The 27,925-nt window shown below is 39.9% G+C and overlaps 1 protein-coding gene across 2 annotated transcripts in view; it reads left to right on the forward strand.

The window, feature by feature from the left end:
* LOC116060777 (mannosyl-oligosaccharide 1,2-alpha-mannosidase IA) overlaps nucleotides 1-27,925 on the forward strand; it is a 221,559-nt gene that overhangs the window by 102,497 nt on the left and 91,137 nt on the right. The window lies entirely within an intron of this gene.

The following is a 27,925-nucleotide window of genomic DNA, read 5'->3' on the forward strand; positions in this document are numbered from 1 at the left end:
AACCTTGATGACTCGACTTGGAGTCTAACACTGGGGACTCAAGACTCAACTCGGACTCAACTCAGGTAATGGTGACTCGGACTCGACTCAGACTCTTCTTTGGTGACTTGGACTTGAACAGTGGGGACTCGAGACTCGACTCGGACTCTACAGTTGGTGACTCGACTACTGCCCCACAGTAATTGTGTTAACATTGTGATGTAGAGTGATTTAAGGAAGGCTGCGCGTGATGTGTGTTTCTAAAAAAGGCGAAGATTACTGAGCCTTTTCTTCAACTTGTTTTATGTTGCCTCCAATATTAACAATCTCCACAGGCATCGCAAAGTTGTCGGAATAAAACACAAACAGCCAAAGCTTAGCAATCACAGAGACACCATGGAGAAATTCCACGTGGTGTCTCCCTAAAAACCTACTTTTTGCGTTCACAGTCTTCTGAGAAAAAAACATGTCGGTCTCTTTGTCTTGCTAAATATTTGTCTTTTCCTACCACCCCCTCATTTACATGAGTTGTCTCCCACTTTGGGTGTTGTAGGTAGTATATAGTTAGCTTGTGTTATAAACTAAAGGCAGTAGCGCACGCACACATACCATTTTAAATGGGCCAATGTGTGTGAGAGCGGCAAAAGTGACTCAACCATGTTGCCAACAACTTAAGAAATTGGGTGAAAGCAGCTGAAATGTGCTACAGAATTCAAACTGGTGCATTTATTCTCATTGGGATTAGCAGTACAAACCTTTCGCATGAGAGGAACCTTTTTGACCCAATGTAAATATAAAAAAATGTACTTGATGGAGCATCAAAGCTCTCCAACACAATATCCCAGACCAAAAGGTTTTCTGTCCCAAGAGAGATTCTACTGTATATCTATTTTGTTTGTGCATCAGGCCTGGAATTTCATCATTTTAGGGACAAGGTCACTTGGCCTTTGGGGTTGTAAAATTTTTGACAGGCATAAAGGCCAGACTGAGGAGGCATGGCAGCCATGACCGTCGTGTGTTATGAATCACTGTGTAACAGAAAGTGTCATTTTTTTCCCCCCACAGCAGATATCTCACAGCGAAGCCACACTTTTAAAATAACTCTGCTGTTGGGGCCAAATGTTTCATCATTGTGGCAGCTAATTGCCATCTTTATCTGTGCAGCGCACCTAAGCAGTGCACATTTTAATTCAGTTCCAGCTGATAACAACAAAATCAGGGACAGAGTAAGCTATTTGTCTCTGGCAGTAGAGAATAGACCAGTCTCAGAGTGTTGGGGAAGGAGAATGACTTCATGGTTATTCCCATAAGCATATATATATATATATATATATATTTTCCACTCTGTGTAACTCTGCCACCATTTTCAGCTCTCAACCATCCTTGTTTGCTACAAAGTGTATTATATACAGTATGAGTCAAAGGGAGAGGAAGAGAGAAAGGGCATCGTGCTAGCGAGAGTAAATGTCACATTGCGAAGGGTGGTGTGAGAAGCCACGTATGAAATTGGATGCTGTGTTCTTTAATTTAATCTCCAGAGTAAACAGAAATGTGACAAGATTGGATCTACAGTAAGCGTTTGCGTCACAAGCTTGTCAATATACTGCGAGTCACCAGAACATCCCTTCTGCTCTACACTCAAAGAAACACAACACAAACCCACAGAAAGGCAGAGAGAGAGACATTCTCCTCTGCTGCTGCTGTACCTCACTCACTCCTTCTCTGGCACACTTTCACTTAACTATAATCTTCCTCTAAAGCCCCCTTTTCCTTTCTATTTTTACTGTAATCCCTCTCTTCTTTCCTTTGTCATGACCCTCAAGACTGAAAGCTCTTCATTCTTTCCTCTAAACCAAAGTTGGTCCTCTCATTTCCCTTTTGTCTTTTGAAATACAGTATGTCTTTAAAGCTTATTAAAAGTTTCTTTTAGCTCAGGGCAATTAGAAAGAGAAAACTGGGCTATTTACAATACTTTCAGCAATTCTGCCTCGTTGTATGGGAGTCCTCACACAGTGAGGAATAGAAATTCATGGAAAAGTTAAAATGCACAATCATGCTCTCTTTTTTTCCTCAAGAAAAGAGTCTTTCTTTTTGATAGGTAAGCATTATGTTAATGTATTTTAAAAAAAATAAAGTAGTGTTAAAGTACTGCACTAGAAAACCTTAAATATGACAGATTAATTTGGGTTTGCTGATTGGTTAAATATCAGAGATCATCTGGTGGCTTCACCATGTTTCCTGTTCCCCTTTGATTAGACTATACTTAATGTCTGAATGGAGCATTAAAATATTAAGGACGGCAAAGTGATGAGAACAAGGTCAGATTCTAGTGTGGTGTGACCGATGACTACATTTGTTGCATTAACTTTGTCGCCAGCTTCACAAATCATCATTGGTTTTGGCAAAATATGATGGAAATACATAATCTCAATGCCACATATGAACAGCTGTCGCTACCCATAAAGTAATATGTATTCTCATGTACCTGAGTAAAATTGTAGAGCTCAGTTTTATTTTATGATGACATGCTGATCTCTGTGTTGGAAAAGTTGATCTTTTTTTGAAGATTACACAAAAATGTGTGGTTTTCAATGTTAACAGAATGCTGATGGAACGGGGAATAAGTTAAGTTGCTGTGTTCATGCAGGGATTTGTTTTCTATTAATACATTCTACCATTATATTCATACTTAAAGCTTAGAGGTAAAATAAACTGTTACCCAGATGGATATTGTCTTTGCATAGTTCAGTATTTACTATTTCATATTTACATGTATTAATAACTTTAAGGATTAGCTGTAATATGTGGTGCTGATATCAGCAGCTCCCAGCGTGACTGACATAAATCACCGAAGAAGGTCAATTGGATGAGCTGCAGGATGCCTTGCGTGCTTGTATTGACTTTCAGCAATAATAAATCTCCAAGCAGGAGGTGCTTACTGGTATTAAAGCTGAAATGATTTTGTCGAATCACTGCCACTGTATGGTTCAAAATGCAGCTGTGGTAGGGTTTAAATTGCAGTCGTCAAACCTGCAATAACTGATTTTTTGGCCACTTAGGGACAGCGGAAAAAGTTGTGAACATAATAGTGACATATCACCTTTAAGCTGACATTTGGCAAACTAGTTAGCCAACAGCTAGCTACCCAAACCGTAAAGTTGTTGGCCGGACAATGAGCTGGAACGCGATATAATGAGCTTCATTCTCTGTAGGTTCATGCTTGCTACATCACTATTGCATTAGTCTCGCTTACCAGACCTATCTCCACAGCGCTGCGGAGTAAGGTCTGGCCTCTCCACACATACACTCCTGGATAGGAGAAATAAACGGCCTGGGTTGTTTGCATTTCTTTAAACCAATCGCAACCTTCTTGGGTGGCACCATGCGCCGGGCGCAGCGACGTATCTGCAAATTGGTCTCGGGAAGGAACTTGTTTAGGTGGAACATTTACACCCAGCAAAAGAAAATGGCACATAAAATATTAAATGGAAGTTTATTGATCACACAATACAGTTACGTGAGCTATTTAAATTAGCTGGATACATGGTTGGCTTTTACAAGTGTATCGCCGTGTGTATTTTGTCCACAGCAATCCTTGCCAATCGGTCCCAAAACGTTCCAGTTAAGAGAATAAATGCCGCAAACATATTCTTTGTAAATCTTTACAATCATTCCCCAAAAGAATCAAGCAGGGTTGCCTTGTTGCACGATCCAAATTTTCTTCAAAACTTTCACCATTTCACCAAACCATTTTCAATGAAAAGCTTGCTAGCTCGAAGTTTGTTGATGTTTCCCGAAACCAACACGTATTTGCAAGGCGAGGGTCATCCGGCGATTATCCGTTAAATGAATTGTCGTTGATCCAGACTACTATTATATAAACACCAATTACAGCAGCTACATTACAGCAGCTATAAGAATGAAAGTTGAGGTGTTAGGATAGCGATGGTGAGTGTAAATTTGGAGGATGTTACGGTGTCTAGTAACCAGCTTGATAGCGCCACAGTGTTTGTCTTTTTACTGTTTTGGTTTCAATTTGTAATCTCCCTGCTTTGTTTGATTCCTCCTCTTTTTCTTTGTTTTCCCTTTTTTTAAGTTTCCTGTCAGCAAGATCAAGAGACATAGGCTTTTGCCATCGTGGATCATTTTATATGGAGACAGGTGATGGGCAGGGAGGTTTAACAGAAAAAGGGAAAAGCACTCTTTGGAGGATAAGTCATAGCTTGGATTAAAGGAAGAGGTGATGATATGTAGGTTTTGGGTTATTGGGAAAGACGTAACTCCCATTTGTTGATATGAGCAGATTTAAAAGAGTGTGGGAAAGTGATGCAAAGTAATTTTGGGACACTTGTTAACTGTGCAAGACGTGCAGGCTAAAGGCTTTAGTGCAGTGAATTATTTTCAATGTTTGGCTCCCAGAGCTCTCATGTCCTACTTTTATGGTGGAGAGCTTTAACTAATATTTCCAGCATATCTCAGAGCAAGACCGAATGGCAGCCTTGAATTTAAATGATGATGTTAAACACAGACAGGGCATTATCCTTAAGGTAATATGTGGTGTGTAATAAGTACTACAAACTCACGATTCGGCAGAAGAAGATGCTACCTGATATTCCTGGTGTTAAAACCACTACTCCAGGCCCACCAAATGAACATAAGCAAAGCCACTCAGAAATCCTTTTTGAGTTTTTGATGGCTTTGTTCTGAATCAGTATTACACAAGTAAGATAATTACATGTGTGGATGAGCTATCTCTCTCTTTTGATTGATTTGAATACTCAGCTTTCCTTCAACTAACTGGAGTTTGTTCGACCTGTTTCTGTGTGTATTCTACAGCATCTATGTGCACCCTTTTTAAAGCTAACCATTCACCACCGTATAACTGGAAGCAAATTATTTTGGACAGATTGTTTATTTTATTCATCTTTTATCACCAGAGCCCTATAAGCGAGGCTGTTTTCTGTGAGCTGAAAAGAAGGGAGATTTAGGAGAGCTCTATTGTGAAGGGGGGTGTTCTGTGGCTCTTGGACAGTCTCCAGGATGAGTTTTTCTTCTTTTCCCTTTGTTACCAGTCTGGGAAAATGCTCGAGAATGAGTACTTGAAACCTTGGATGTATTTTAGATAGGGCTTGGTATCGTTTGGGTTTTTTCCGATAACGGTGCTAAATCGATGCTTTTAAAACGGTGCCGGTGCCTAAACCGAAATATATATATAATATATTTATAATGTATATAATATAAAATATAAAAAAGGAGCACAAAACGCTAGTTGGCGACATTAAAGAACGGCTTGTTTATTGCTAAAGCCATATGGTCAAAATGAAATGATTGATTAATAATATAATAACAATAACTTACAACAATGACTTATTTCACCAGTAAATTGCTGGTAAACGACAAAAACAAGCACCAGATGGGAAAAGGGTATTTTACAATAACTTAAAATGCACCACAAGGCTGGCGAATTTCAAGTGAACGCACTGTCTGTGTGTTGTTTTTCTGACAATGGCAGCTGCAGTCAGACAGTTACATCCCGGTGTTGGAATCCTCTACAGGGAAATACAGTCACACTTTACACTGCTTAACGTAAGCTGTCAGCATTTTAACCATTGTGTTTAATCCAGCTACTAGCTAACGGTAACATAGCGTCCCGTGCAGCGATGCTTCTGAAAAAAAAAAAGTCAGGCACCGCAATGAGGAACCGAAATTTTCGTTCTTATTCGGTCTCATTATTACCGTTTACGTCGGAACCGGTGCCCTATTGGCACCGCGTTTCGGTACCCAACCCTTATTTTAGATGTATTCCCTTTTGGCTACAACAAAGATGTGGGAGGGAGATAAATTAGACTGTTTTAACCTCTTGTAAAGTAGAAAGTTAGACATGAGGCTTCCAGAATGAGTGGCACAAAAACCTCACACAACTCCCCACAAACAGTCACAGACCCCAAGATCAGTTCCCTTGTTGTTGAAATGCTGACAAAGGTCCCTTTTGGGTTCTGTTTGTGATAGAAATCACCATGGACACCATGTTGGCTTTGTGGTTTTGGAGTCACTGACATTCTGCAACATCAGACAGTACTAATTTTAATGAGTGTTTTCAAAATGTAACAAAGTAGAATTTAGTGTTGTGGTCTCCAGCCCAAATACAATCCTTCACAGATTACATGATTCCTGTAAGGTTGTAGAAACATTTAGGCAGTATCGGAGCGGAACATCTCTAGTATAAACTGATTGATTGACATTTTCCTGAGCCTCCACTTAGCTCTGCAGGACACATGACATCTTTATTTTAAATTGAATCTACCATTCTTATTGGTAGATAAAATTTGTGACGTAATAAATTCCCATCTATGCTCCGGCCCACCTTTAACCTGGGCAGAGGTCTAATCAGCTAGAGTAACTGAAAACACCTGTGTGGGTGTCCAGGGCCTTTTTAAAGAAATAATTTGACATTTTGGAAATGGGCTCATTGACTTTCTCAGATGAGAAGATTGATAGCCCTCTCAATGTGAAGCCAGCAGACAGTTAGCTTAGCATAGCATGAAGACTGGAAAACATGGGAAACAACTACAGTGGCCCGGCCCTGACCAAAGGTAACAACATCCACCTACCAACACTTTTAAGGCCCAATAAATAACATGCTTTATCTCTTCTGTTTAAGTTGTTGTTTTAAGGGATTATATGCTGGATTTCTGGGCCGAGTGCAGTGACTTCTACAATCTCTAGTTTTTGTACATATGATATATAACATGTTAATAAAGAGCTTTAGAGGTGCTGATAGATTGATTTTGGAACCTTTGGGCAGAGCTAAGATAGCTGTTTTCCTCTGTTTACAGTTTTTGCGCTGAAATAAGCAGAATATCTGCTGGCTGTTGCTTCATATTTAGCAGACAGAAGAGTGGTATCAGTCATCACTCTTGAACTCTGAAAGTGAATAAGCGTATGGTTGGTGCTAAGGTTTGGTACTGTAGGTTTCTAATTACAGTCTGTATTAGTACATGTGATGCCCAGCAAAAAAATGAACTTAGTGTCATCTTCAGATAGGCACTAAAAGAAAGCTAAGTGAAACTTTTACAGTAAAAAGCTCAGGCATCTCACACCCATTATGCCCTCTTCAGACTTCATTTCCTTCCTTCTTTTAACATGACTAAGTCATTTCCATTCTTATTAGAGCTCTCATTTACTATATCACTTTCTCTCCTCGCTATGAAGTGAGAAAGCCAACCAGTCCCAGAGCCTAAATGGAGGATTAAAGAGATGTTCGTGCCTCTGTGAACGACGTCTTTACCCTTGTGCCTGCATATGTGGGTCAGTAACTGAAGCACAAGACACATTAAATGCCAAGCCAAAACCCCAGTCCAACAGATGCTGGGGACAAGACTTGTGATTGTTGTGAAGAAAAAAATACATTACATTAGGTGTCACAGCTGCCCCTCCCTCACTCCAGAGATTTTTCATCAACAATAGATTTCCTATGGCTGTTAAGGGGGTTGGCCACATTCACAATTGCTATCCAGCTCTCCGCCCTTTCTAGGCAGGGAAAAATGGTTTTCTATTTTTTCCGCCTTTATCTTTGGAATATATCATTCTTTCTTTTTCCATTTTGTTCCATCCTCACGCTTTGCCCTCATTCTTTGCTTTCTCCTCCTCTTCCCAAGAGGTGCAATTAAAAAGCATAAGGTCACCATTTCTTTATTGCTGAGAGTTGTCCTGGAATGGAAAATGAGCTACTTCTAGCGACACAGGCTGAACTCATCACCTTTCCTCTCATGGCATGCCCAGGGACCATTTAAAACCAGTAGCGTTTATTAGGAAATCCCAAGGGCTCTTCAGATGATGTAAAGCGCTGCCAGGTGCTCTGTCATGACGGAGAACGGAGGAGGAGGGATGAGAGGGTTTAAAAACTTGATTTAGCTTGGATCGATGGCCCAAATGATGAAGCCTCGGGCATTTATTATTTAGTCGGCTCTAACTGGAGGTTCAATTGAAAGGTGAAATAAATGTTTTATTGAGCAATTGGGGGTCCTCAGGATCCGTGGAGCCCCTCAAAGTGATGAGGGATTTTTTTTAAACTAATTTTCACTACCATACATTATTAATATAATATTGTACAGCAAACACAGCAGAGCTTCTGAAGAGATCTGCTGAGACAGCACCTTTGCAAAGACAGTGCTGCTTAGAAGGAACTCATAAGGGTCTCAGACATGCTCACACACACTTGTATGCATACAAACACATGTGCATAGGACCTTGAGCTTCTTTTTTCCATTTGCTAAGTCCTCTTTATGTTATCAAAGGACATATTTTATTTAAAGGATTCAACTGGCAACCGCTTCCACAAAAAATTGCCTGCTCTCTTCGCTTCCTACATATTAGGCAGAGCAGACAGGTTTTCCCCTCCTTCGCAATTACTTTCCAACAGGACTTGTGCCTGGTCTTGAAGGGGGGCCCCGTGAAGGTTAGAGAGAACAGGGGAGGGAGTGGCAACCTCCCCTGTCATTAGGGTTAAAAGAAGGGCTACGCAAATGGCGCCCATCCCCGCCTGTCACATTAGAGTTACACACAGAGTGAAGAGTTGTCACTATCCACCCACTTTCCATTTCTACTCCATACATTTCTATAGCCCATGGGCTCCATCATGGTGCGGTAGAAATCATCTGTCTCCATAGGGACCAGAGCCAGGTGACAAAACAGGATCTAGTCCCTCCCCCGTCTCAGGACATCGCATTCTAAACCTCCATTCAACATTGCCTATTTGTTCAAACTGAAACTGGTAGCAGGACACGTCGAGTATCATCATAACTTTAAGACGTAAAACATTCTTCATCATCATAGTAATATACTGCAGCAGCGGGGCATGGGAAATGATTTATACATACAATCATGTAATTAAGATATGAGGATGTGCATAGTGGAGCTCCACCGATGCTTGATTTTTCCGATAGATTCCGACATTATAGCTTTAAGAATGATAAAACTCTATCAATATTTTTTATTATTATTATTATTGCTGCAGTTTATTGCTCTGCCAACATCCACGCCTAAAACAATATATCTGCGATAACCTGATACCAGCTGATAATAGTGGCGAGAGTGACAGAGAAACAATGTGTACATTATCCTGTTTATTGAATAGTGCAAGGTGAGTTTGCTCATTGTAATCTACTGCGCTACATTTGTCAGATATTGAAGGGGTACATGTAAACACAAGCAAACACATTAGTCATCCATGTATCTGTATATAGAATCTTATTTTAGTGAATCTCAGACCCCAGAGATTTCTCCTCACTTATTGTGTAAGGAAATGTAAAGTGATTATGCTGCAGATATAATGCATAGTTTTATTCAAGAGGATAAAATAGTTTTGGACATATTTGTGGAAATGGCTTCTGAGCTTTGGCCCTCTGGGTGGGCGTTTCCCATGGAATCAGTTGACTGGCAACTACGTTTCTAGAGCCATCTATTCATATGGACTCCAGACAATGGCTGATGAGTAAATTCTGGACAACTCGCTCGCTCGCTGTGAACTCTATTCACTCTATTCTCACATGGGCCCAATCGGACATTAAACAAACTTTGTACTTGGGAACTGGCAGGGTTAAGACTGTTTGATATCCGATCCAACTGATAATTTTAGGTTTGCAGTGTATGTGTGAAAGGGGCTTAAGAGATGTAGTGCAATACTGACTGAAGATCTTCATAATGTGCGGACGAAAATTGATACAAGGCATTTTTTTCTTCTCTTCATCAAAGTAGCATGTTCTTTTTTGGCATTTAACATTTGTGAGGACAAATCATTCTTTTTCCCCCCATTTGGAATGTGGAAGCTAGTTAGGGAGGAAATATTTCACCCTAACTGTGGGTCCAAGCTGGAGCATTTAAGGTGCAGGCAGATGAGGAACTTGACAGCGATCCTCTGATAATGCACTCTGGGGGCGAATCTGCTGTCAGAGAAGAATTGGTCCGCTGCATCTTCATCTGTTGGCACTGAGGCACGACAACTGCCTGGAGATCACAGCACACCCAAACTGGGCTCAGTGCTTCACCAAGAGCTAGCAGGCTGAACTAGGGACAGGGTCATAAAAAGGGTTATAAAAGCATGGGTTTTGCTGAGGGGTTTCATAAGGATACATTGCTACTGTAGAATGCAAAGCCAGGAGGAATTAAAGGCTCAGAAAAGACAGTTTTGATACCAACAAGGATTTAGAGTGCATGGCCTTAATCAATTCATAATTTTCATTGTATGCGGGATCTGCTGTGTCGCTTTTCATTCTGATCATGTCATTTGATGTATAGAAAGTTCTTTTGTCTCAGAGGTATTGACATTATTCGCTTCTTCATCCTTTTGATCCAAACTATTATGGCCTGGTAAAGAAAGCCATTTTACATCAGAACATGGGATGACAGGGCATGAAAGTGATGCAGTCTTTCATTATCACCACCACCAAAGTTTTGTTCTTCCCTTCTCGGATTAGAACAAGTTCCCCTCAGTGGACATGAGCGCATCATCAAGCCTCTGCGCCGGGATTAAAGCCAAGATGATGAAAAACTGGTTGCAAAATGTATGACGAGGCAGGAGGATTATGAGGGATTGTACTCCATTCTACTGTAACGATTCAATCGCTGGCTGATGAATACAAGGCCGAAGGTCAAGTTTGCTGTATCCGGATAAAGTCCCAAACCCCTTCATGTTGTATCATCTTGGTGTTTTGTACCGTTTGGATCCTGTGCCTGTGTTTATATAACCTGTGATCACTGATCAGTCTGCAATGACGTATTGCCGGAGTCACTCTGATGATGACGTCTCTGAAACCTGAAACATGCCATTTGGTGTGTAGTAATCAGTGTTTGGCAGTTTTAATCACAAGCGTTTCCTGCCAACCTCTTAAGCTGGGGGCAGTAGAAGGGAGCAGCCTTTAGCTTCATTCACTTATTTTAGGGTCTATTAATAAACTCTTTTTTTTTTTAGCTTTGCCTCATGTGGTCTTCACTCCTGAATATTTCACTAAGAGTCTGGCAATAACACATCCACCCATCCTTTCATCCATTATCCTTAAAACTGTCCAGTGTGACTCAACTGTCACACAAGTTTTCTTAATAACAATCCCCATTTTAAATTCCCATCAGACCCCTATCCACCAGGTGTTAAGGAACATTACATTTTTGTCTCCATGCTCATTTATCATTCACCAGTAGCTCTTCTGATAGTTAATTTTATGTTCCATGAAAACAGACAGTTGTGTTTACATTTCAGAATATCCTCTGTCTGGATTTCTGCATCTCTCAGACTTGCTGTTGTCTCGCCCCTTCACACATTGGCAACCCACGGAGCAGAAATCTTTTTGTTCCCGTGGTGAGCGTCGTACTTTGAAGCATTGAAACTGGCTCCTTGTAGTGTAGCAAAGACTTATCCGTAGCGCAGGTGGACCTCTGCAGCCTGTAGTGTCTTTCAAGCTCATGCACATATGCACACAAACTCCCTCCTTCTCTATATCATCCTGCATTCAATCTGTGCCTGCAGAAAATACTGTGCCTGTCTGATCACTAGGTATTCATAGCAAATCACTGCTAGGTGAGGCTCAGGTTATGTGTGGTGACTCTTGACTCAGAGTGGTGAGTGGCAGGAAGGAGGACAGTGGTGGCAGAATGAATAAGTAAAATGGCATGAAATGAATTCCTTCCGTTAGTGTATCCTGCCGCAAGGGTTGGAAGATTTTTCACAATGAGCTCAGCAGTCTGGGCCACACTTCAGAGGTGGTGGGCTGTTGTGAATGCTGCTAACAGCTTCTGGCATCCTGGAAACAGACGAAGGCAACACTGAAATAAACAGAGGAACGGGCGAAGCAGTGAAATAGGAATTGATATTGAGTAATGTGGACAAGTGTTTCAAGTTGCCTAACTCACATTCCTCTAGGAAATATTGTTAGAAAGTTTGCATTTACGCTGTAATTGAGTGTGAAATTGCAGGTGAGCAAGCAGCAGTACCTTTCAGTGTACAGACAAGTGGTCTCTAAATGTGCTTTCTACTGATTGATTAGAAAAGTGGAATAGTTCATGTCTTTTCCTTAATTAAAATGTTCGTTTTTAATAAGACTGCAGTTTCATTTAACCACAAATGCCAAAAGCTCTGATTATTTCTTTACTGCCTGGTAGAAACCTGATAGAGTTGTACCCTCCTCCAGACCAGCCGTTAAAAGACATGAACTAGATGTAGAAAAGAGCACATGCTTATAAACATAAACTGTAGCTGTGCACACACACACATAGCTGCCTAACTCCAGGTTCTTCCTCTGCTGCTGTGTTTAGAGGACCGGTTTAATTTCTCCAGCAGACGGATGGTCTTTGTCAACATGTTATTACAGCCATAGGCGGACTGGCAATCTGGCAGTTCTGGCGAATGCCAGAAGGACTGATGCACTCTTGGGCCGATTTGGGTCGCTGGAAAAAAGAAAAAAAAAATAGGGCAACACTGGCTTTTCACACTAGTTTGACAAAAATATGCAAGACTGTACGGCTGCAGCCTGGAGCCTCCCGTCTGGTGCCATCATGCTTCTACTTTTCAAAATAAAAGCTTGCGTCTGGTCCGCTATGTCTTCGTACTATGGTGTTTTGGGTGTTTAAGTATGTAATAATATGTTTTAAATATGCAACCTTTTCCATTGTATTTTAAGATGGTGCCATGCTAGTTTATTTGAAGGTTTTATGAATTGTGTGTATTAGTTCATTATGAAAGCCTGTAAGTGCGCCTCATGCTGCTGGTGCCATAATCTCACATGAGCAGGGTTTTTGCATTTATAAAGCAAATAATGTCCGAAATGTCTGAAATACAGCCGGTAAGGGACGAAATTGCCAGGGCCAAATTTTTGTCCCAGTCCGCCCCTGATTACAGCTCTCCTAAATTGATTGGGCTGCACATTTTTCTGCGTGCAACCAGTAAGCTAAAAAGCTGGGATGGACTGCCTTGTTTTATATATAGAAGAAATCAGACATTAAGCTTGCAAATTGGATTTCTATCAAAGTTGCACCTAAGACCTCAGACAGAAAAATGAATGCATTCTTCACCCTGCTAACCCCTTCTGCAACAGAAGGTTGTATTGATTTCATTTAAATTTGTTTACTTTATGGATTTTAGTTGGATGACCTCATGGTTAAATTGTTGCTGCAGCACCGCGGCTGAGTGCCTTTATCAACTGCCTAATCAGAGCCTCTAGCTTTAGCTGTCATCTCCAATCAGGTTTTGTGGGTTGACAGAGCATCAGATGTATGATCCCCCCTCTCCAACTGTGCTGCGTGTCTGTTGTTCAATGCAAGAGAGGCATTTGGGAGAGGTAGTAGGCAAGGGGATTCCTATACACTGTGTGCGGTGTGTAATCTCATCTGAGAAGCTGTCATATCAGACAGGGCTGCTGCACTGACACGCCACGCTCTCCCAGAGTGTCAAATTAGATTTCTGCAATTAGATTGACGTGTGTAGCGCTTAAAGTCTGGAGCCTCTCTAATCATGTCTGGACAGTGTGCGTTTTGTGCATTAGTTTGTGATTAGATTAATGTGTGCGAAGGTGTGTTGATTGGCTCTTTAGTCTTTGACACTTTCATAATTTATTGATATTGTACTCAATAGTCATCTCACATTGTGGTCATCTCACATTTAAACCTATTACCATACTTTAAAACATTCAATATATGTGGTGGCTTGTTCCTTTAAACTTCTTTTAAACTCTGCCACCTTAACTGGGCTTTGCCTCTAGACTCACAATGCCGCAGATACTGTTGCCTTGATTTCGGCTGATTTACTTTCACTTTTTTAACAAAAAAAAAAAAAAATGGAATCATTGCTGAGTCTAATGCGAGGTCAAATATACTCTGCCCCAGTGGCCGGGTTAGCTCAGTTGGTAGAGCAGGTGCACATACATGGAGGTGTATGCCTCGACGCAGAAGGTCCAGGGTTCGAGTCTGACCTGTGACGATTTCCTGCATGTCATCCCCCTCTCTCTTCCCTTTCATATCTAGCTGTGCTTTCCATTAAAGGCTGAAATGCCCCAAAAAATCATTGAAGTAACCATATAAATTAGACATTTGTTTCTTTTCTTAATTTACTAGTTAAAAGGAAAAAAACATATTTTTTGCAACAAAAAAAATCCAAGCAATGCTTTGCCAATTGAATTTACATTCAAGTTTGGAGGCTTGTCTAAAAAAGTAGAATAAGAAAGAAATTAGCTCCTTAAAGCTTTCTGCCTCAAAATACATTACAGTACCTCAAAAGTCACAGAGAGAGATTGATACAGACTCCTTCATCAGCTGCTTGGTGCAACATACAGAGACTAAACACTGATGGGCTCGAAAATAAAGGATTCCTGCTGTCCATGATTCTAGCCGAAGCCTCTGGCTTAGTCGCCTCCTCCTCTGCGGGCCTCATAATGGAACAATTTAATTTTAACTCCGGCTCTAATGTGCCTTGATCTATCAATTCTCTGTCCCTTCCTTTTTTTTCTTTCTTGCAAAGCAAGTGCTATTGCACAGGAAGGCACAAAGCACCATTAGATGCAAGTATTTTTGCGGGGCAGTTTGACTGTGTGATTACCATAATGGCGAAAATGGAGAGAAAGAGGAGGAGAGAAAGAGGAGGAGAGAAAGAGGAGGATAGAAAGCGGCGTCTGTGGTGTGAGACGGGGTGCAATAAGGACTGGTTGTGTCTAATTGTGATGTGGTGCTTTACTGAGGCATAGGGAGTTTAGTAGTGGGATTTATATGCACAGTACTGGTAGCCATGGCAGCAAGGCAGTCATACAGACAAATTTACAGAACAAGGAAGGATTTCACTTAAATTGCTGGACACACAGTACTGACTCTAGACAAACTGTTGAACAAAATGTTCTTTTCAAACAAAAGTCAGCCTTAAAGTAGCTTATATTCAACAAGTGTCTTAACCGAGGCATCAGGCACTACAGAAGAATGAAAAAAATAAAACCAAGAAATTAAGTTTTCACATACTTGTAGAGCACGATCATATTACATGATTGAAAGCTCCAAAAATGGACTAAATGGACCTTGTGGTGAGATTGTTTTCTAACTATAAACAAAGGAGATTGTTTTTAACTAGAACATAATAGATTAATATTTACAGTGAGGGAAGACAGGAAAGATGTATCGATTCTACAAAACTATGAACTAACCATGTTTCTGTAATTCGGGCCATGTATACGAGTTAAGTGTGTTGTGATTTTAATATACAGGGACTTTTATTTTTACATATATAATTTCTCACTGAGACACCTATAAACGGTATGAGTTTTTAGGAGGTTACAAGTCAGTGGTCCAGCAGCCTGCATCTGGTATGTTTTCTGCCACTTCACTGAGCCGTCCCACCTCCCCTCTTCATCTTCCGTTGCTCTTGTCGGGACAGTGGTGCTACATCAATGTCTCACACACAACACAGCTATGCATATTCCTTGAAGCAGGGTCAGCTTTCCTTAGCCTTATGATTTAAACAATGCTTCTCAGTAAATAGACCTCTCCAAACAGCTCTGTCTCTGTGCCTGTCAGCTGCTCTTCCAGGCTCTCATTAGATACACCTCTTATTCTGCAGTATTAATTGAGATTAGATATCCTCAGAGATTGATTGGAGAATGTGAAATACGTTGCAATTTGTCCAGTGTAAAGAGAACAAATTGTGCAGTCTTGAGTGAGAACGAGGTTTCAATTGAACATGTCTAATGAGCCCCATGTATGCACCCTTGTTCTGTGAAGTGACTGGTAGAGCAGTCTTTACATTGATAATGAGTGGGATTACCTTCCCCCACTTACATCTTGTAGCAAGGATAGGATAGGATCTGAAGGTAAGGATCTTATATTTGCAGCTGCAGAAGAAGGTCTTAGTGCAAGTTCCCTCTGATAGTGGCACTGTCAGTTTCTGCTGGCTTATCTTTGGACGGTTGCCAAGCATTGTGGGCACTGCAGTCAGAAATACTTTGGGGTTTGCTGGGAGGCCTACAAACACAAGCAGTGTATGTATATACATGCATGTGTCATTACTTTGATGGCATCTCACTGTATGTATGTATGTGTATTACATATGTATTTTACTTTTTTGTCAAAGAAGTCTAGGAGAGCCTAAAGAAGCTGTTACATGTTAACAATGTAGTCATCAAAGTTAAAGATTAAATTCAGATTTAAATGAGATTAAAATCAAATCTGTATAACGTCTACAATTTCTGGTGTTTCATATTTACCCTGCAGAGAATCTGAGGAGCAGTCAACCATAGTCCTCGTGAATTGACCGGAGTTTAAAATGCCAAAGAAGAAAGTGGAAGGTGTGGGACATTCGGCCTAAAAGCAGGGTTCCTACGGTCATAAAAAAAACCTGGAAACCATGGAATTTGAAAATAGCCATTTCCAGGCCTGGAGAAGTTTTGGAAAAATAAATAAACACAGAAAGTTTTGGAAAAGGCATGGGGTTTTTCTCCACAAATTCCTGTATAATAGTTTGGTTCAACTGATAAAAATCTATATTGGTTCAACAATATTTTAATGTTCGGGCAGTCACGTCACTTGTCGTTATGTTGTTCTCTGCGTGGGGTAACGTCAGTCTCTGACTTGAATTGGGTTGATTTTGTGAGCACAATGCCAGGAAAATGCCTTTTAAAGAATGTATGGCTTCACTTAGACAAATACAAAACATGGCTTGAGAAAGACCAGGACCCAGGGCGTGCAAAATGTGGACTATGTCGTAATTTAACGTTCAACATTTCGAACATGGGAGAGGCTGCGCTAGCTAGCCATGCTAAGGTAGCTAAACACCAGGCTGCTACTGCTGCACACAAATCCACTCACCACATTGCCAGTTTTTTCCCCCCCGATGACCAAGTTGACACCCGCTGCCAGCTGCAGCGCTTTCCTCTCATCTGCCATCAAACAAGGGACCATTTCGGGTGCTGTGTCCAGAAATGAAGCCCTTGCTAACTGCACAGGTACTGTGGGCACTAAAGGTGGCTAATTCTCACTATTCCTACAAAATTTAGCCAGTGTTGAGTAGAATGTTAAGAGAAAAAAATTACGCAAACTACAAGACAATATAATCATAATGCGCTTTAAAATAAATCAGAAACCTAGGAATATTTTTTGCTGCTGATGATATTATAAGTGCCTGTCAACATATAACGGGTCCCTACAGAGATAAACATGTGCATAGTTGGTTTAAAATCTTAGTTACAAAATCTTGTATTCTAAAAAACAGTTTCTCTCTTATACTGCTGCCTTTTGAAGTTAATGTCTGTTACTGGACACTTTATTTACTTATTTATTTTCCAAATATCGTTGCCAGTTATTTGTCAATTAGGACTAGATAATGGAGTTCTCAGGGTTTGACAGATTTTATTCTGTAAACATCTTACTGGTTTCAGTGCTGAATACATGTTTTTGTATGAAACCATATAACTTGTCATTCATTTAAGGACGTATATTTTTATTCTTATTTTTCATGTATACACAGACGTTTCAGAGAATGTATGGTCATGAAAATGTACCTCAAAGGCTAAGACATGGAAAAGTCATGGAAATGTATTGGTAAAAATGTGTATGAACTAAGGCTGTCAAACGATTAATTTTTTTTTATTGTGATTAATCACTGAATTTCTATAGTTAATCGCGATTAATCGCATATTTTATCACATGATTAAAATTCTATTATTTTGCATTTCAGAACAGTTTTTAAGTACATATTAACAATTGAAAGCAATTCTTACCAGTGTATCTTGATTGGGAATCAAATGAATGCAAAGAAAGTTACTTTATGAACTTGATTTTAAGATTTGTAATTTATTTACTGTAAACAAAAGAAAAATGTGTGAATCTGTCATTATTGCACAATTCCTCCAAGTACCTAACTAAAAAACTAAAAATCCCTATCCTTACTAGATACAATATAGTGTTTAGTAATTCCTAAATAATGTTGATTACTCACTGACGTCCAGTGATCACCGGTTAATGTGACAGCGTTTGCAGCACTTTGCAGCAGTTCCAGTTGGGCTGCTTTCTCTGTGTCTTACAGGCTGTGTATCCGTGAAAACTACTGTCCCCCTCGACGGCAACGAGACAGGTCAGAACATGCCAACTGTAGTATGTCTTTAAGACCCGAGTCCTCTACGATGCTGACAGGTCTGCAGTTAGTTGCCACCCGTTTCGCAAGAGCTGTAGTAATGTTTTGGGATTTCGTTTCATCCACAGGTCGGCAAGTAGCACTCTCCAAAATAGTGCTTTGCCTGAGTGGGTAGCATGCTAGCGGGTAGCATCACGTTAACTGTACTACTATGCTTAGCTCGTAGGTGGTAGCTCAAGCTTGTCGTGCTTCGGTGATATTTTAATTAGGCTTTACACAATGTGCATATGGCTTTTGACTTGTCTACGAGCCGTCCGGGAGTTTTGGAAAATAAAAAGCGCCATTCAGGATTTCATTGCTGCTGTGTTTCTCCATCATGCCTGCAGTAACAGGATGTGTTATGAGCTTGAGCAGCTTGATGATAAGTAACGGTGCTGCAAAGGGTCAAAATAGTAGCCTGTTAGGCACGACGCAAAGCCAAGTGAAGTGTAAAATAAATTAATAAATGCCGGCATGTGATTAATGCGATTAAAAAAAATTAATCGCGTCAGCCCTTAATCGCATCACGATTAATGCATTAACGCTGACAGCCCTAGTATGAACTCTGTAAAAAGAAGACAGCCTGCGGAATTTACGGCCGCACCTGAAGAATCGCGGAAATAGAACGTTGTCAGTATAGACTACTGCGTGGTTAACATTAGGGAACCATTGTGGTTATGGTTATCGGAAACCAACGTTTAAATATGCAGGAGTTAGAGCACATTCAGTTGCTCACCTATTATTGATTATTCTCGATTTGTCTGACATCTGCTCCTCTAGGACATTAAAGCACAGAGTTGGCATTCAAGCCTTTTCAGAAAAGTCCATCTTGATTGATGGACATGACATTTTACTCACTCTGTTTCTCCCTGTCCTTTTCATGTGCTGCTCACTAACCCTCCTCCTCCCTAATCCCGCTCCCTCTGTACTCACTTTCTTCTCTCCCACCGTTGGCGCTCTCCATCAAAAGGCCACTCACCTACAATGTCATCTCCTTAGTGCACTTTATCTGTGCAGCTTACCACGTGCCTCGTATAGCAAGCAGCTCGATATCGTTAACGTCACACACACTGGCTCGCTAACCCTGTGTCTCTGGTGCCATGTAGCATAAACGTTAACAAGATGCTAATTGCCCTGGCAATTTATAATTGGATACTGCCAACCACTAGTAACAGGGCAGTGTAATTAATGTGCATCCCAACGTCTGCATGAATTATATTCACTTTGATGACGTTAACAGGGTTATTGACCACATGTTTAATATTTTATTCCTTTTGGCTGTTTGTGCCATGAGTCACAAGCTAAATGAGAAATATATAGCTCTGATTTAAGTCCTCTTTTCCCATGTGTGTATTAAAACACTCCATCATTGATATCGTATTCTTATCTGGTTAACTCTATTGCATCTTTAATGTACTTAGTCAATGGAATTTACAACGAACATTGGATGGCATTTCAGGAATATCAGCATACATTTTGCATTCACATCGCACAGTATATGCTGGTTAAATTAAATTAATGCAAAAATGTTGCCTCTGAACTATCCCCTGAGGGATTAAATAAAGGAGTGGTTTATCCTAATACATCAGTGATGTGAGTGTATGTGTGTACGTTTAGAGAAAAAGAGAGGAAGAGAAAGCGAGGCCAGTGATATCACAACACACAAACAGGCTGCAGTAAGTGATTGATCATGCAGACACTGGCCGTCTAATGTAGCCCCCCTGACCAACACTGACTGGCCTATGACAGCCATGATAAATATACATCCACCAGCCAATGTCTTACTAATGGCTTTCTGTGTACTCTGCATGCCTACACACACACACACACACACACACACACACACACACACACACACACACACGCACACACACACACACACACACACACACACACACACACACACACACACACACAGACTCATGCGTGCACATGCACATACACGTGCACACGCACAAACACACAGACACACACACACAGTTCATTCATTCTTGTACACCCTTGCGCATGTGTACACTTAATTTCTACTTCCTAACACTGATGCTACAAGGACATGCACACACTTTGAGCAGCAATAATGTGATTAATCCAAATGAATGTACAAAGCTCATGTTTGACAGGGCTTAGGTAATATGTTAATATTGGTTCATTACTGTTGTCTGTAGGCCTGTCACGATAACAAATTTTGCTGGACGATAAATTGTCCCAGAAATTATTGCGATAAACGATAATATTGTCGTTCTGAGACCATTTTCATCTAATATGATAATGACATAATAATGCAGGTACACCTTTTCAAAGATCAATACACTTTTATTTCTAAAGAATATTTAACACTGCAACTGGAAGACATTTTAAATATCCACAATATGTCTTTGATCTCCTTTAGTATGTCGTCTTTCACGGTGTTGTACAGTTGTGGAATTGTGACACGTATGTTCTCCCAGGTAATTCATACTGGCTGTCAAATGTTTGCAGCATTAGTCGAGTGTTTGTGATAGACTACAGACTCTGTACTGCATTTAACAATTATTTATTAAACACTAAATTTTCAATTTAAATAATACATTAAATCTATCTATTTCTGTGTGACTATCTGCCACATGGCGAGTAAATGTTTGTACCAAAATAGTTCTGTTTTTCAGTCTTCATTTTGGCGAAGGTGCAGCTATACTTTCTTCTGCTCCTCTGCAGGTCGGAGCTTCGCGGGGGGGGGCGGGCCGAGACACACACACACACACACACACACACACACACACACACACACACACACGCACGCACGCACACAAACAGACGCCAGCCACCACGTCACTTCTGTTTACTGATAGCTAGCGTTTACCTTAGGCTAATTTATTAGCTAGTAAGTGGCGATTTTTGACAAGCAGGTAACGGAGTCTCAGTTCACCGTCTGGGAGCCTCTGACACACAGACAGCTGTAGGCTTGTACCGGTTAATGTTCTGTGCATTGTCGGACACATACAGCAACTTTCCTGAAACCGCTTGTAAGACTGACAAGTCCACAGTGGCGTTTATGTCCGTGCCTGTCTCCACCGCCTCCACCTGCAGGTTGTCAACTGCGTGGTTTGGAATGAAAGCGAGAAAACCGGACGCCGAGTAACAAGGCGGATATCGCTCATATACGTCTTCTTTTTTTGACGGCGCCTTAACGGCAAAGTGCTGCGGAAAACCCCGCTCCAACTACTCGCATTTTCTGTCTCTCTCTCTCTCTCTCCGCCAGGAGTCCCGCCTCCACACAAAGACCATGCGACTCACAAGAGTTCACTCCTCGTTACGCTAAGGAACCGAGAGTGGTCCTCCAGTCTCTTTGGTAGAGAGAGAGACAAAGACAATGAAAACAAATAAGCATGCAAATGGAAATTATCGCGGCCGGAAAAATTATCGAGCTAATTTTTTTTATCGTGTGATTAATTGATTTATTGACTATCGCGACAGGCCTAGTTGTCTGTCCTTCGTTCATTTCTCTGAACTCCAGTCCTGACCCCAAAATAAGCTAACAATGCAGGACCTGCCTACAAGACATGGCCACAAAATTAGCTAATAATGCAGGACCTGCCTTAGTTGTTATTGTACTTCAGTGGTGCGAAATCCCTAACAAATTGCAATTAATCAAATTATCAATTGACATGCAGTGAACCTGTTGGTAATCCATTTCCGGTATCTTTCATAGCTTCAATAGGCTGTTAGTCAAGTAAATGTTTATCAAATATTTTATTAGACATTAAATATTATGCTAAATGCATTGTTGGCAACATTAGAATGCATAAAAGACCCTAAAACATGTTAGTGTGTGTATGTTTATCAATCTTTAATAGATTGGCCCCTTTATACTGTATATTGCTGATCTCCTTACCCTACATCACTCCAGGAACCTAAGATCATCTAATCAGTTCCTTTTAGCTATTCCACAGTCTCGGATGAAAACAAAGCATTCCCATTCATATTAGGTCCTCCTCTACTGCCGAGATCTTTACATCTCGTCTTAAAACACATTTTTATTCTTTGGCGTATGATTTACTGTAGTTTAGGGACATTTTGTATAATATAACTTTGTACAGCACTTTGTTCAGCCTAGGTTGGTTTTAAATGTGCTATATAAATAAATTGACTTGACTAATAAATAAACAGTAGAAAACACCTATTGACTCGGTCTTCAGAGGATCCCTCAGGGCTCCTTTCATTTGTAGCAACGGGCTACTGAAAGAAATGGCGTCATAGACCATGGAAGCTGAAGGAGAACACCATGATGGATCGATCCGCTCCGTCTATCCTCAGAGTCAATCAATCATTTTAGCTTTGGTGCTGTTTTCAATAGAAATTTTCCACACTCGGCTGCTTTCCCTGCAGCCACAGCAATCTACCTCTGGGATTGGATAAAATAGAGATAAGAATGTTCAGTAAAAAAAAAAAAAACTCACACCCCACATGAGAGTCAAAGTTTGAGTTACATCTGAAACTATGCTTGATTTCCTTCCCCTTTTAAGATTAGAAGAAGCAGGACGTCTTTCGGATATGATACACCAACTAAACCTACATCTGACACTGCTTACAGACCGTATACTTACTAGGACATGGCTTACAACGTTGGCAGATGGTACCCCAGGCTTATGTAGACTACATGTGTCTTGTTTCAGTCTAGCACTGCCCTCTCGTTGACAATATGAGGCGAACTGCCAGCAGGCAAACTACAGCAGATGAGCATTCAAGGGATAGTGATGTGTGGAAAATGTAATCTAAATAGTCAAAGCCATGGCACAGTAGGCAATATTGTCAGGACTACAAGCTTGGTATGGGGTACTGTATCAAAATAAGAAAAAGCTAAAGAGAAGAAATTACTTTCTTGTAATGTGGCTAAAGTGATTTGCAAGCCGCAGAAACAGTGTTTCTCTGCCTCTGAGACTATTAATAGTACGAGATTTATGGCCCGAAGCATATGGCACCCCATCATCCACTCAACCCAAGTCATTGATACCTGCCCCCACGTGCCCTTTGGCATCCTGACTAACCTTATCAACAGATCCATGAAGCTATGGAGATGAGGGGAAAGGTCAGTGGTGGGGAGAGTTTTGCTCTCATGCTAATGTCAGGGCAGCTACGAACACGACATGTACAGCACGGCTTGTAGAGTGGATACTGTAAGAATGAAAATTCTTAAGAGGGTAAAATTTTCATTAGGCCTGCACGATATTGGGAAAAACTGACATGGCTATATATTTTTTTCCTGCAATATAAATTATATTGCGATTTGAAAAAGGACTAATTTTTACAAAATTACATAAATAGCTCTATTTGTAAATAATAGATCATTCTCGACTACTGGGGTGATTTTGTAGGGGAGTGCATCTACATAGAAAATAAAAATGAAAAAGTAACATTCTAATCTGAACCACTGACTGACATGACACCATTGTATTCATATAATACTATCAATCCAGGCTAAAGTGAATGATAGTAATAATGCATGCATGTTGCTTCCTCTAAATTTCAGGTTGTGGTCGACTAGCGGGGCCTGCTTGTTTGGTTAATAAATTGATCAAAATTGATTGTGATTGGTGGTTGGCTGTGCATGTAGACCTGCATGTCACGCACTAGCAACAAACTGTATCCCCAAGAACACTTAAATCAGTGTAAATTATGTTGGTTCAGTGAACTAAGACTATAATTAAGGAGGATTGTACAATTTGGATAGGTTTTTATAATTGTACAATCCTCCCAAATTATAGTCCCAGTTTACTGGACAACACAAATTGTGTGCTAAGAATGGCAATTTATTGAATCCTTTATTGTTAAAGAATAAAAAAAAAAAAAAAAATCAACTAAAATAATTTAAGGTGCATTGGTCCACTATAGAAACACATATACCTCACTTTATATATTGCCCTTAGTAACTGACTTCATTTAAAACACATTTGGCAACTTTATCAGCCTTTTCTAATTATCTCAACAACTGCCGTAATATATTCATCAAACTTCTAACACCATTATGAGCAGCAGTCTTCATACAGCAATATAACAGTAACAATGACTGTCACATGAATAATTATAAAAAATAATGGTCACAACTTTAAATAATAACAGTACTTAAATGAACAGCAATATGCACCTGTTGTTTTTTAATGCAGGCTGATAACAATAGGGTAAAACCACTGCTGAGTGATCAGAAAAGGCTCCAGGATTAACAAATCCTGGCTGTTAGCCTGGTCAGGAGCAGGCTAGCTGTAAATAATAAATCTCCATGGTAACTTAGGTGCCTCTGCTTTTGTGAAACCGAGTCAAGGCTAAATTGAGCCAGTATAACTGGGAAATCCCGGCTTAATCCCTTATCTTGGTTTTGTGAAATAGCCCTCAGGTGATTTAGTTTGTCTTTGCAGCGAACATAAAACACGGACTACTGTAGCTTCACTACCCATGGAAAAGCATGTGCATCACTGTGTCTGCGGCAGCTGCCGCTTTCGGTACTTTTCTACACACAGACGAGCCTCACTTCCCATAACAAACCCCGTCGGACTAACGTTATGTCACATACACACGTTGCCCACATGGCCACCTGTCTTAAAGGGTAAGGGTCGGCCGGTAATAATCATGTAAAAGGAGAACGGTGGAAGTTTACTTTTCTATCAATATCTATCTATCTATCTATCTATCAATAAAGTTTTAGCGTCAACATCGCAACGTCCTGCGATGTGACTAACGCGCATGCGCACATCACGATTTAGACGATGAAACAAAATATCGTGCAGCCCTATTGCTCATGGTAACTTAAATAAACCCATTGGCAGTAAAGGCATTTGAATTTGGTTGAAATTAGTTTAGTTCAGCTGTGCACCATTTGATTATAATTAGACCGAAAAGTATTCAATAACAGTTCATTATTTTCTGTTTATTGGTTTCACAGCATGAAAAAACCAGCAGCAAAGACTAGGGGTGGGAATCTCTTGGCACCTCACGATTCGATCCGACTCAGAGGCCAACGTTTCGATTCTAAACCGATTATCGATGCATCTCGATGCAACAATTGTTTTGTACATTCAGTTTCAAATTTTGTTTATTAGGATAAACCCCTTGAGATGTACCATCTCGTTTTCGAGGGGGTCCCAACATATAACACGATAATTACATAACAGAGAAGTGAAAAATTTAAACAAAACAAAAAACAAACAAAACAAAAACAAACAACACCTGCATATGTTCATCAATACATTACAACCACCAAAAGGCCAAGATGGCCAATAGTAAGTAAATAAGTAAACAGTCGAGTATGAGTAAATATCTAACTACAGTCAAATATACATTTCCATGCGTGATTTTTAAAATTATACATATAAATCTGAGTTTGCTACTCAGAGTTTGCTAATCACTTCCTAGACAAAGCCTAGATTTTGACAATTATTTGTCACACACAAGTTTTAATGAAATGTTTTGTCTACTGAGGTTTTTTATTTTGTAGTCATTCCATGCTTAAGCCTTAAACATGCTTGTGAAAGTCACCTTCTCTCACAGTAATCTTCCATGTCAGAGGCTCAGTCATGTTTAAAGGTGGAGAATTGGCTTCTTACAACATGAAACATGAGGTGGTCAGATGTAATGTGATAAAGTAGATGAACAGCCTATATGTGTTTTGCCTAATTATTTTATGTAATTAAAAAGAAAATTCTTTAAAGGAAAAAGTACTGTTTATGGTTTGTTACTTACCAGTACATTGGTATACATTCTTAGATTATCATTAGATCATGTGTATATATACAAAATAAAAAATTCTCCTATTGGCCATTTTTGTGTTTTTTTTCTGCACTCTTGCCTAAACTCTAAGTTGTTGTCTATTATCCCATCCTCTTTCTAAATTAACAAGCTAAATTGCTTAAACTTTTGCTTTTTCCAGCTCCTTAAACATAAGAATTTGCTGTTTTTTTTTTTTGTTTTTTTTATAAATGTAAAGTTTTTGAATTAAATAGATCTATTGCATTTGGACAGATGGTTGAAAAAACAAGCAAAGTGACGGTGTCACATTGGGCTTTGGGAACTTGAGGTTGCCATTTTTCTATATTTTCTGACATTTTAGAGACAACAATTAACTGATTAAACTATATATATATATATATATATATATATATATATATATATATATATATATATATTAGTAGCCCTACATCATTCTGTGCAACAAAGCAGAATCTGGAAAAAGTGGCACGAGTTTTGTCGGCCAAAACTATGGTAACCATTTGCACATTTGGTGAGCTTTAACAATAACTCCTGATAAAAATGGAAGACTTTAATGTACCAGGTTGCTGTGTGGTTGCATCAGATCAATCCACCCATCTACTTTAAGCTATACTTTTTTTCATGGATGAACGTCAAGATTTTTCATCACTTCTCTTTTTTTAACCGGGTCAGCTTCAATGCATTTTTTCCCAGTAATCTACAATTTGAGCCCCTGAGCAGTTTGATTCAGTCTTATTTAGTCACAGTTTCACAGTTTCTTGTTATTAAACTTCCAAACCACAATTTGCCCTAAAACTTTTTTACAATAATTCATTAAGGATAACGTTTATTTTTCCTAGCTGTCTCTAGGAGGTTCAGCTGCATTTGCATAATATTTGGTCATATGAGAATTAAAATAGGCCTTGCGATCTCGAATAAGGCCACCAGCATGGAACATACCCCTCTTAGCGTCTCTCATTTAGTATGTGAAAAGAAACGAATAGCTTCAAATAAGATTCATGAAGACAGTGACTCATGCACACAGAGTAACTACACACACACACACACACACACACACACACACACACACACACACACACACACACATATTTTACACACAGAGTCTGACATTTACACACAGAGTTAATGAAGTACACACATACACAGAGTGTAATCCAGGAACAGCTGCTAAATGTTTGCTATAAACAATGTGTATCAGTTCTTTTTCTTCCCTCTGGTGGTTGATTCCTAAATGACTTGGCATTCATGTTACACTACAGTGACTGATGCTTTGTAGCTGATGCTTTTAATCTCAGAGAGAAGATGCTTTTCATCTGGGCACCACAAAGCAGTTTTAGTATCATCATTCAACACCACTGCAACAATTACAGAAGCTCAGCATGGAAGGGACTTTAATGTTTTACTTTTAATCTCAGATGTTGTCAAGTTACTGTTGCTAATGAGAACATTAAAGGTTTGGGGTTAAATCTGAGTACTTATCTACCTTCCTAGAACTAGTTTGTACAGTAACAGTCAGGTAAATAATGAATTGTTAGCTAATTATTGAACACACTACTTTCTTGCCTCTTTCCTGTTTTTAAGTCTTAGTAAAACTCTTCTGAATTTGACATATTTAATGTAAACACAAATGTGGTTTTAGCATTGTCGAACGTTTCTACAAAGGAAACACCATCCGGGTGGGTTCTTTCACCACCTCAGGGATAAGTGATTGAAATACTGTAGCTTCTCTTCACTGTGATGCACTGTTAAAAAAATACAGAACAACACAACATGCTGTTAGCACTTAGCACAGTTTGCAACTAACACAAAAACGCTTAAAGCCATGTTAAGACCAAGCAGATGCTAGTTCATGTGGAGAGAGAAAAGTCATTTGAACGACCCGAGAGAGTGTCCCACATTTCTTGTCAATCATTGGATGCCTGTTGCAAATTGACAAATCGTTAATGCGTCAAAAGTAGAGGTGTGATCCCATGAGATCTCGCGATATTAAAACCTGACGATATTTCTTGTTGAGGTGAAAAGTTTTCTCGCTATATCGGTACACAAGTGCAGAATTACATTGGTACTACAGAGGAC

Source organism: Sander lucioperca, chromosome 10 (assembly GCF_008315115.2).
Source record: "Sander lucioperca isolate FBNREF2018 chromosome 10, SLUC_FBN_1.2, whole genome shotgun sequence".
In the NCBI taxonomy this organism is placed as follows: Eukaryota; Metazoa; Chordata; class Actinopteri; order Perciformes; family Percidae; genus Sander; species Sander lucioperca.